The following is a 12092-nucleotide window of genomic DNA, read 5'->3' on the forward strand; positions in this document are numbered from 1 at the left end:
CCCCCCCCTCAGTCTCTGCTGCTACAAGGAAAACAACCCCAGTCTATCCAATCTCTCTTCGTAGCTAACACTCTGCAGCCCTGGCAACATCCTGGTAAATCTCCTCTGCACCCTCGCCAGTGGCTATCACATCCCTCCTGTAATGTGGATTCCAGAACTGCTCACAATACTCTCGCTGTGGCCTAACCAACGTTTGCTAGTTCCAGCATAACCTCCCTGCTCTTAAACTCTCTGCCTCGGCCAATAAAGGCAAGTATACCATTTACCTTCCTAACCACTGTATCCACCTGCTTTGCTACCTTAAGGACCTGTGTACATACACACCAAGGTCTTTCTGATCCTCGGTGCTTCCCAGGGTCCTGCCGTTTATCCTGTATTCCCTTGCCTCGTTTGTCCTGCCCAAGCGCATCACTTCACACTTTTCCGGATTGAACTGCATTTGCCACTGATCAGCCCATCTGACCAGCCCGTCTATATCCTCCTGAAATCTGAGGCTATCCTCACTATTTACCAGCCCGCCAATTTTCATATCATCCGCAAACTTACTGATCAACCCTCCCACATTCATGTCTAAATCATTTATATAAACCACAAACAGCAAGAGACCCCGACACTGATCCCTGCGAGACCCCACTGGACACGGGCTCCAGTCAGAAAAACACCCCTGGACCATCACCCTCTGCTTCCTGCCACTCAGCCAATTCTGGATCCAATTTGCCAAATTTCCTTGGATGCCGTGGGCTCTGACCTTCGCCGTCAGTCTCCCGTGTGGCACCTTATCCAAAGCCTTGCTGAAGTCCAGGGAGACTACGTCAAATGCATTGCCCTCATCTACACTCCTGGTCACCTCTTCAAAAAACTCAATCGAGTTGGTCAGACATGACCTCCCCTTAACAAAACCACGCTGACTGTTCGTGATTAACCCCTGCCTCTCCAAATGCAGATTAATTCCGTCTCTCAGAATTGCTTCCAATAGTTTCCCCACCGCTGAGGTTAGACTGACTGGTCTGTAGTTTCCTGCTTTATCCCTTCCTCCCTTCTTGAAAAAAGGAACCACACTGACTATCCCCCAGTCCCCCGGCACCTCTCCTGTGGCCAGAGAGGAATTGAAAATTACCAGCGCCGCTATTTCCTCCCTTGCCTCAACAGCCTGGGATACATTTCATCTGGCCCTGGAGATTTGCCTACTTTTAAGCCTTCCAGACCACTCAATCGCCTGTCTATCGGTGTTAATCTCTTTAATTTTATTGCAGTCCTTCCTCCTGGTTTCTATACCCACGCCGTCCCTCTCACGTGAACACTGACACAAAGTATTCATTCAAACCCAGCCGACATCCTCCGGCTCCACACCCAAATTACTTCGGTGGTCCTTAATGGGTTATCAGTTATCCTTTTTGCTCTCCTAATTTCCTTTTCAAGTTCCCTTTTGCACCTTTTATACGCCTCCTGCTGCTCTGAGCCCTCGATATCTGCCACAAGCTTTCCCCCCCTTTTCGCCTGATCCAATGCCGTACATCCCCCGATACCCAGGGTTCGCTATCTGTTCAAGTTCCCTTGGCGGTGACTCAGCGACGGACCCGGCACTGCCAGCGACGCCCGGTGCCCGCGGGAGCGCGGCGCGGCCCCCGGTTACATACTCACTTCAGGTGCCAGAAGAAGAAGTGTCCTATCCTCTGGTTGGTCAGGGCTTTCTTCAGCAGGAACCTCCCCAGCGGGTTGTCCAGATACTGCTCGTATTTCAGGACCTGCAAAGGGGGGGGGGGGGGGGTAACGACAGGAGAGCCGTGAGACGCCAAGAACCTCGCGGGCGCGAGCTCAATCCCAACCCCGTTCTCCCGCTCCTAAGCGGTACGACATCCAGGAAAGAGGTCACTATTTCGGTCATTTGATATCATAGAATTTACAGGGCAGGAGGCGGCCATTCGGCCCATCAAGTCTACATCGGCTCTTTGAAAGAGCACCCCACCCAAGCCCACACTCCCACCCCATCCCCATAACCCAGTAACCCCACCCAACACTAAGGGCAATTTTAGCACGGCCAATCCACCTAACCTGCACATCTTTGGACTGAGGGGGGGAAACCGGACCACCCGGAGGAAACCCACGCACACACGGGGGAGAACGTGCAGACTCCGCACAGCCAGTGAGCTAAGCCGGAATCGAACCTGGGACCCTGGAGCTGTGAAGCAATTGTGCTAACCACTGTGCTACCCTGCTGCCCAGGTCAGAGCTGAAGGGCTACAGAACGGGAACGCTGCCGACTATCGCCAGGACGGCGGAAATCCAACCTCGGGCAGCCGGTGGAATTTAAATTGAATGTATAAAATCTGGAATTGAAAGCTAGTCTCAATAATGGTCGCCATTGCTAAACCCCCCCCCCCCCCCCCGTTACAGAGCGCCATTTTGAGTACAGAGCGTTCCTCTAAGCCTTTTCCCGATGTAATCGCCTTACTGGTGTCTGTTGAGGGTTCGGAGCTCTGTGGGTGGGTTTATTGAGGCTGCGAGAGGGCGGCCCGTGAGTCAGGCCTGTTTTACTACAGCTCCTGTTTTCTTAGTTATCACTGTTCTGCTGAGTTACTGCGAAACGTTGTTATTTGTTTATATAAAGAAGTTCTTTCTTTTAAACAATGCATTCCACCCTGTTCTGATCTCAGGTTACCGCACCCCTTAACTCCTCGGTTTCCCACCTGGACTCTACCTCCCACCCTCCAAAGCACGCAATCCCGTAACATTCGCCTCAGAACATCTCAGCTGGTTTCTAGCTTCCCGAGGGGCAGGCAGTGTTAACAGAGGGAGGCCTGCACCGTAGGCCGTTGAGTAGACAAGATGCCCGACGTCAGAGCACCTCAGGTTCTGTATAATCCGGTGTTTGGCCCCTTTAAAAAAAAAAACGCAAACCGCCCGTGTTCCTCGCTTTAGAACCCTCAATTAAATCTCGGCCGGGCCTCAGCTGGACTGGGATTTTCCATGCCCCCCCCCCCGGGCCGGGATTTCCGTTCCCTCCCGCGACAGCTCCCGCCCGAATCCCCAGCCGCTGCGTGACGGGCATCTGCCCCACTCACCTGAACCAGCTGGATGAGATACTGAGACAGCCGGTCATCGGTCAGCCCTTTGACCAGACACTTCACCGCAAACTCGCGCACCATTGGGTCGGGGAAGTTGCAGTCCAGCAGCTCCAACGCTTGCTCCGGCTTAATGAGCGGCCAGTCTTTCAGCAGGCAGTACATCTGGCGAGAGAGAAACAGCGGTTGAGGAGCCGAGGAGGGAAAGCCAACAGGAGGCACCGCCTCCCAGCCGCCCCTACCTCATTGCCGTAGATTTCTGCACCCCTCACCAAGTCCGTTTTGCCCATTACTCTCTGCTCGAATGCCCGACATTGACCACAAGACCTTGGAACAGAAGTGGGCCATTCGGCCCATCGTGTCAACTCCCCCGCCAATTAATGTCCCCCCGGCAAGGGTCACACCTGCCCCCCCCCCCCCCCCCCAAGCAAGGGTCACACCTGTCCTCCAGCAAGGGGGCTCTGTTTTGAAACCTGCTGAGCTTTATGAATGCCGCCCACCGCCACGACCCTCCCCACAAGAGCCTTTGTTACCTGCGCCACCTCATCCCGCGAGTTCCACTTCACAGACAGCAGTAACTTGGGGAGCGTCTCGGGAATGTTCACGCAGTAGTGTCTGAAAGGGCAAATGGGAGACGACGGGTTACACAACGTGGAATCCCGACAGCTCCTCATGGCGCAACATCCCCTCATTTTCCAGACGTTTCCCTTCAAAGGCACAGTCACCGCTCCGCTTCCCTGCTCCTGTCCCCACCAGTACTGTACCCCAGTGTTACAGAGTGACAGACCCGTCCGCACCAGTACTGTACCCCAGTGTTATACAATGACAGACCCTTCCCCACCAGTACTGTACCCCAGTGTTATACAGTGACAGACCCGTCCCCACCAGTACTGTACCCCAGTGTTATACGGTGACAGACCCGTCCCCACCAGTACTGTACCCCAGTGTTATACAGCGACAGACCCGTCCCCACCAGTACTGTACCCCAGTGTTATACAGTGACAGACCCGTCCCCACCAGTACTGTACCCCAGTGTTACACAGTGAGACCTATCCCCACCAGTACTGTACCCCAGTGTTATACAGTGACTGACCGTCCCCACCAGTACTGTACCCCAGTGTTATACGGTGACAGACCCGTCCCCCACCAGTACTGTACCCCAGTGTTATACAGTGACAGACCCATCCCCACCAGTACTGTACCCCAGTGTTATATACTTACAGACCCGTCCCCAACAGTACTGTACCCCAGTGTTATACGGTGACAGACCCGTCCCCACCAGTACTGTACCCCAGTGTTATACAGTGACAGACCCTTCCCCACCAGTACTGTACCCCAGTGTTATACAGTGACTGACCCGTCCCCACCAGTACTGTACCCCAGTGTTATACAGTGACAGACCCGTCCCCACCAGTACTGTACCCCAGTGTTATACAGTGACAGACCCGTCCCCACCAGTACTGTACCCCAGTGTTACACAGTGAGACCCATCCCACCAGTACTGTACCCCAGTGTTATACAGTGACTGACCATCCCCACCAGTACTGTACCCCAGTGTTACACAGTGAGACCCATCCCCACCAGTACTGTACCCCAGTGTTATACAGTGACTGACCGTCCCCACCAGTACTGTACCCCCGTGTTATACGGTGACAGACCCGTCCCCACCAGTACTGTACCCCAGTGTTATACGGTGACAGACCCGTCCCCACCAGTACTGTACCCCAGTGTTATACGGTGACAGACCCGTCCCCACCAGTACTGTACCCCAGTGTTATATGGTGACAGACCCGTCCCCACCAGTACTGTACCCCAGTGTTATACGGTGACAGACCCGTCCCCACCAGTACTGTACCCCAGTGTTATACAGTGACAGACCCGTCCCCACCAGTTCTGTACCCGTGTTATACAGTGACAGACCCATCCCCACCAGTACTAGACCCCAGTGTTATATGGTGACAGACCCGTCCCCACCAGTACTGTGCCCAGTGTTATACAGTGTCAGACCAGTCCCCACCAGAACTGTGCCCCAGTGTTGTACAGCGACAGACCCGTCCCCACCAGTACTGTACCCCAGTGTTATACAGTGTCAGACCAGTCCCCACCAGAACTGTGCCCCAGTGTTGTACAGCGACAGACCCGTCCCCACCAGTACTGTACCCCAGTGTTATACAGTGACAGACCCGTCCCCACCTGTACTGTACCCCAGTGTTATACAGTGACAGACCCGTCCCCACCAGTACTGTACCCCAGTGTTGTACAGTGACAGACCCATCCCCACCAGTACTGTACCCCAGTGTTATACAGTGACAGACCCGTCCCCACCAGTACTGTACCCCAGTGTTACACAGTGACAGACCCGTCCCCTCCAGTACTGTACCCCAGTGTTATACAGTGACAGACACGTCCCCACCAGTACTGTACGCCAGTGTTGTACAGTGACAGACCCATCCCCACCAGTACTGTACCCCAGTGTTATACAGTGACAGACCCGTCCACACCAGTACTGTACCCAGTGTTATACAGTGACAGACCCGTCCCCACCTGTACTGTACCCAGTGTTATACAGTGACAGACCCCTCCCCACCAGTACTGTACCCCAGTGTTATACAGTGTCAGACCAGTCCACACCAGTACTGTACCCCAGTGTTATACAGTGACAGACCCGTCCCCACCAGTACTGTACCCCAGTGTTATACAGTGACAGACCCGTCCACACCAGTACTGTACCCAGTGTTATACAGTGACAGACCCGTCCCCACCTGTACTGTACCCCAGTGTTATACAGTGACAGACCCGTCCCCACCAGTACTGTACCCCAGTGTTATACAGTGACAGACCCGTCCCCACCAGTACTGTACCCCAGTGTTATACAGCGACAGACCCGTCCCCACCAGTACTGTACCCCAGTGTTATACAGTGACAGACCCATCCCCACCAGTACTGTATCCCAGTGTTATACAGTGACAGACCCGTTCCCACCAGTACTGTACCCCAGTGTTACACAGTGTCAGACCCGTCCCCACCAGTACTGTACCCCAGTGTTATACAGTGACAGACCCGTCCCCACCAGTACTGTACCCCAGTGTTATACAGTGTCAGACCCGTCCCCACCAGTACTGTACCCCAGTGTTACACAGTGACAGACCCGTCCCCACCAGTACTGTACCCCAGTGTTATACAGTGACAGACCGGTCCCCACCTGTACTGTACCCCAGTGTTATACAGTGACAGACCGGTCCCCACCTGTACTGTACCCCAGTGTTGTACGGGGACAAAATACTCTCTTCAATTAACAACCCAACTTTGAAAGGAAATCATCTTTTATTGTGTTGTTGTCCCCTTTCACCATTTTCTTTCATCCTCTCACGAGATATGGGCATTGCTGGCTAGGCCACCATTTATGGGCCATCCTGAATTGCCCCTCGAGAAGGTGGTGGGTGAGCCGCCTTCTGGAACCCGCTGCAGTCCCTGTGGTGTAGGTACACGCACAATGCTGTCAGGGAGGGAGTTCCAGGACTTTGACCCAGGGACAGTGAAGGAACGGCCGATATATTTCCCAGTCGGGGCGGTGAGCGACTCGGAGGGGACCTCCAGGTGGTGGGGATCCCAGGTATCTGCTGCCCTTGTCCTTCGAGATGGTAGAGGTGGTGGGTTTGGAAGGTGCTGCCTGAGGAGCCTTGGTGAGTCGCTGCCGTGCATCTTGTAGACGGTACACACGGCTGCCACTGTGCGTCGGTGGTGGAGGGAATGGCTGCTGAAAGCGGTGGTGGAGGTGCTGGTCAAGCTAGGCTGCTTCGCCCTGGATGGTGTCGAGCTTTTCTAGTGTTGCTGGAGCTGCGCTTGTCCAGGCCAGAGTATCACCGTCTCGCTCAGCGCCACGCCCGGCCCCTCCCCTCCATTACCTGTGCCTCCAAAGGAAGTCCTTCTCTTGCTCTGTGATCTCAGACAATGGGTCGCGGTTGTAGATGTTCCTCAGCTGCTCGATATCGTTGTCAGTCAGGCTGCTGTCCCTTGCCAGGCGGTTACTCTGTAAAGTACAGGTGATTATAAATCAGGCAGGAGCCAGGCGGCCGACATTAGAATGGGTGCGGCAAACCTCTCCAGACCCGTCTGTCAGGAAGCTTGTCAGAGTAGAGGACAGGCTGTGAAGCCAGCCCCATTCACTTCACTCAGGAGTGAAAACGGGCAGCTCGCACGAACCGGCATCCTCCCCACCCCACCACAATTCCAGGAGTTTTCCACCCGAACTGCTGGGATAGAAGGAGCCCCTGGAGTAATTCGGATATTGGCTCGAGAACAGGAGGAGGCCATTCAGCCCCTCTCAAGCCAGTAACGCAGGCTAGGAGGAGGCCATTCAGCCCCTCTCAAGCCAGTAACGCAGGGCTAGGAGGAGGCCATTCAGCCCCTCACAACACAGGAATAGGAGGAGACCAACCAGTCCCCCTCAAGCCTATTACACCAGAACAGGAAATGGCCACGTGAGCCCCTCACGTCTGTTGCACAGGAACAGGTCCATTCAGCCTCTCAAATTTGTTACACAGGCACACGAGGCGGCCCCCCCCCTGGCCTGTTACGTCATTCAATTAATCTGCGGCTGTGACATTATTCTGCTTGCGTCCTCCATACCTCTCGATGTCTTGGAGCTCCGCGCAGAAAGCCCTCAGCAACCCTGGGCATCCACAGCTTCTGGCATGGTGATGGGAGAGTTGCCCTGCGTTGGGGGGGGGGGGGGGGGGGGGGGGGGGGGGGGGGCGTCTGGCCACTGACTCACTTACCAGGCCCACCAGGCAGTAATTGAAACCCAGCTCCCTCGACATGCTCCAGTTGGCGTGCTCCTCGATCTCGGCAGCCGCGGGGAACTTCACCGAGTTGCTGAACCAGTTAAACTCCAGCTCCAAGCAGGGAGTTTCCTGAGAGGGCGGGGGGGGGGGGGGGGAAAGAACAACAAACATCAGCTTGGTGTCCGGAAAAAAACACACATGCCTGGCCTTTAATATCACCCCCACCACCCCTCCTCCTCCCCCACTCGGGTCACGGTCAATTGGGAAAGGTCACGGTTGCATTCCTGATGCTATTAACCCAGGTCGGGTGGCAAACCCTCTCCCCTCGGTCAGAGGCTCGCTGTTTCGAGCGCTGGTCCAGGACAAGGCCGCAGGTGGGTTGCTCAGGCCCTCGCACAAGCACGGAAGCCAGGGTGCGGTGGGCTGAATGCACGTTCTCCCAGTGTCTGCGTGGGTTTCCCCTGAACGCTCCGGTTTCCTCCCACAGTCCAAAGATGTGCAGGTTAGGTGGATTGGCCGCGCTAAATTGCCCTTAGTGTCCAAAATTGCCCTTAGTGTTGGGTGGGGTTACTGGGTTATGGGGATAGGGTGGAAGTGTGCACCTTGGGTAGGGTGCTCTTTCCAAGAGCCGGTGCAGACTCGATGGGCCGAATGGCCTCCTTCTGCTCTGTAAATTCTATGATGGAGTTCAGAAGAGTTCTAACCGGATTAGACAGGGTAGATTCAGAAAGAATGGTCCCGATGGTGGGGGAGTACAGAACACAGGGGTCATAGTTTGAGGTTAAGGGGGTAAACCTTTTAGGACTGAGTTGAGGAGAAATTTCTTCACCCAGAGAGCGGTGGCTCTGTGGAATTCGCCTGCCACAGGAAGTAGTTGAGGCCAAAACATTGTGTAATTTGGAGAAGGAATTAGATACAGCTCTTGGGGCTAAAGGGATCGAGGGATATGGGGGGGGGGAAAATCAGGGTATTGAACTTGATGATCAGCCATGATCAGAATGAATGGGGCAGCAGGCTGGAAGGGTCGAATGGCCTCCTCATGCTCGGACAGCGACCGTGACAACTATCGTCGATTATTGACTGGTTCACTAATGTCCCCTTTAGGGGAGGGAAATCTCCCGTCCTTACCCGGTCTGGCCTACGCACGACTACCAGACCCCCAACAGCAATGTGGTGGACTAAACTCTTACCTGCCCCCCACCCCTCTGTAAATGACCGAGGGCAATGAATGCTGGACCTCGCCCAGCGACACCCATGGAAGAATGAGGAAAAAAAGGCACAGCTAACGTTTAAGAAATTGGGCACGCGCGCGAGGCCACAATCAGCAAGGTAACGCTCTCTCGCTCCGCTTGCTGTCCGGGGGGGGGGGGGGGGGGGGGGGGGGCAAGAATGTCGTCAGGGTTTCCACGCGAGGTCGCGCCAGGGTCTGACGCGGAACTTTAGATGAGCTCGGGAGGGTGGGAATTGCGAGACCAGAGCTGGTCAGGTCTGGAGGCAAGGGCTGGACGATGGTTTCAGCGGCCAAGAGGCAGAGAGAGAGAGAGAGAGAGAGAGAGATGGGTGACGTTTATGGAGGGGGGGGGGGGCAGTCTCCGCCGAGGTCAGGCCCTGGTGTTTGCGGGTCGGCGCAGGGTTGAAGCAGGGCAGCGAGGTCGCGTCTCCGTCCATAACCCTCTCAACCGCAAGGTTGTCGCTTCGCGAACCTGCCCAGGGCTTGAGCAGGAAAGGAAGCAAGGACGACACTCCAGGGCAGTCCCAAGGGAGGGTGGGGAGGCTGCACTGCCGGGGGTGCCGACTTTCAGATGAAGCGCTAAGCGGGGAGATGCTTGCCTGGGCGGGTGGAGGTGAAAGCTCTCACGGCTGCTATTTCAAAGGCGAGCAGAGGAGTTCTCTTCCTGCGCGCACCCAACCCCCACCAATATTTATCCCACGATCCACATCAGATTATCCCTTCATTGACACACTGCTGCTTGCGGGATCTTGCTGTGCACGAACTAGGCCCGCCGCGTTTCCGACGTTGCGGTGAAGGCTACCCCGCAAAAGCTCTTCACTGGCTATGAAGCATCAGGCGGCCATGAGAAAGGCCAATACAAATACAGGCGCCTCTCTTTATAACGCTGGCCCGACACCGCATTATAAAGCGATGGCATTCGAGGGAGGAGGTGGGGATGCGGGATGGACAGGTCCCCGCGAGAAGGCCCGGGAAAAGGCAGCCCGCCCCGCCTCACCTTGTTGGGGTTGGATCCCGTCACTCCGATGGGATTGAGCAGGTCCTCCAACCCGTGCGGAACCGGCCAGAGGTTGAGGGCCATCTTCCCCGACACCAGGTTGTCCATGTAGTCAAACAGGTTCACGTTCCCCCAGGCCAGCGGGCAGTGCTCCTGCGCGAGAGACACACAAATTCAGAAAGTTTAACGGCTCGGCCGGCCCTGCGGGCTCCCGAGGCCAGGGTTGCGAGGCCGCAGCGCAGGAGTGAGGATGGAGGCCACTCGGCCCGTCGAGCGTGCTCCGCCGCTCAATCCGATCGTGGCCGGTTCAGGGGGCTTCGACTGGGCAAATCTCGGAGGTCACCTGACTCCCCTGGCCAATGAGAACAAAGCGTACGCGCGTTCAGCTTTGAACCCCGCAGACCAGGTCTGGACTGGGAGGGGAGTTGGAGTCATTGGTAAAATAGTTTCCACCTGTAAATAAACTGTTGTTGCTTCTTCCCCACTGGTGCTCGCCTGGAGTCCCGTTGTCATAATTCCCTCTTGTGGGAGAATCTAGGACTCGGGGCCTCGGTTTTAAAGACCAGGCGTCACCCGTTTAAGGTGGATATGAGGGGGAGAAGAGGGGGAAATGTTTCCCCCCTCCCCCCCGAGGGTCAGGAATCTCTTCACAGAATCCCTACAGAGCAGGAGACCATTCAGCCCATCGAGTCTGCACCGACACACCGAAAGAGCACCCGACCCAGGCTCACGCCCTGCCCTATCCCCGTAACCTAACCTGCACATCCCTGGACACTAAAGGGGCAATTTAGCACGGCCAATCCACCTAACCTGCACATCTTTGGACACTAAGGGGCAATTTAGCACGGCCAATCCACCTAACCTGCACATCTTTGGACTGTGGGAGGAAACCGGAGCACCCGGAAGAAACCCACGCACACACGGGGAGGGCGTTGAAACTCCACACAGACACTGGAGGCCGTAATCGAACCCCGGTCCCTGGCCCACTGTGCCACGCAAGGTAAAAGGCAGTGGGAGCAGCTAGGGCCGAAGATTCTTGCTGAAGGAGGAGTGGGGGGGGGGGGTGGAAAGTTATGGGGAGCGAGCTGGAACGCGGGGGTCCCCAAGTTACAACCAGGTCAACCATGGACCTTGCCGAAGAGCGGAGCTGGGGCCGAGGGGCCCAGCCTGAAAAATATATTCAACGATGGAGCCTTCGCAATCCTCTGGGCCGAGAATTCCAAAGATTGGCAACCCTCCGAGTGAAGACATTTCTCCTCGACTCGGTCCTCGATGATCGGCCCTCTAATTCAGAGACCGGAGTGAATCGGCAGCGGCCGCCATGATAAGCAGAGAGGTTTTGAACCGAGGGAGGGAGGGAGGGGCACGTGGGACGGGGGGACGGGGGGTTTGGCCCAGTTGGGAATTCGGTGGGGAGGGGCAGAGAGAGATGCTCCGTTCGCTGCTACTTTCTTTCCCAGCCTGCGGTAGCTGTTGAGTTTTCCTGCCTCCCCCCCTCACGTGTCCCCCCCACCCCCCACAAGCTCGGTGAGTGAAACTTTCTATTATTTTATCTGTGTAAATTATTAACTAATTGAACAGATAAGGTTGGACAGAAATGGCAGCAGGTGGGAATCTGTGGAATGTACCGCAATCTTGGGCAAGTCCCGGCGCAGTGGTTAGCACCGCTGCCTCAGCACCAGGGTCCCAGGTTCGATTCCCGTCCCGGCTTGGGTCACTGTCTGTGCGGAGTCTGCACGTCCTCCCCCGTGTGTGCGTGGGTTTCCTCCGGGTGCTCCGGTTTCCTCCCACAGTCCAAAGATGTGCAGGTTAGGTGGATTGGCCGTGCTAAATTGCCCTTAGTGTCCAGGGGGGCGTAGTTTAGGTGAACAGGGACGAGGTGGGGGAGCGGGCCGAGTTAGGATGCGGTTGGCACAGACCTGACGGGCAGAATGGCCTTTTTCGGTGCTGTAGGGATGGTTCGAGGTATAAACCAAAGCGGACAAAGCCAGTCAAAGAAGACGCAGAGCTGCCATGAG

The 12092-nt window shown here is 55.9% G+C and overlaps 1 pseudogene; it reads right to left on the reverse strand.

The window, feature by feature from the left end:
- The window catches only part of LOC140404589 (phosphatidylinositol 4,5-bisphosphate 3-kinase catalytic subunit alpha isoform-like), a 36749-nt pseudogene that overhangs the window by 23104 nt on the left and 1553 nt on the right, over window positions 1-12092 (reverse strand).

The sequence above is a fragment of the Scyliorhinus torazame genome, chromosome 31 (genome assembly GCF_047496885.1).
Source record: "Scyliorhinus torazame isolate Kashiwa2021f chromosome 31, sScyTor2.1, whole genome shotgun sequence".
Lineage (NCBI taxonomy): Eukaryota > Metazoa > Chordata > Chondrichthyes > Carcharhiniformes > Scyliorhinidae > Scyliorhinus > Scyliorhinus torazame.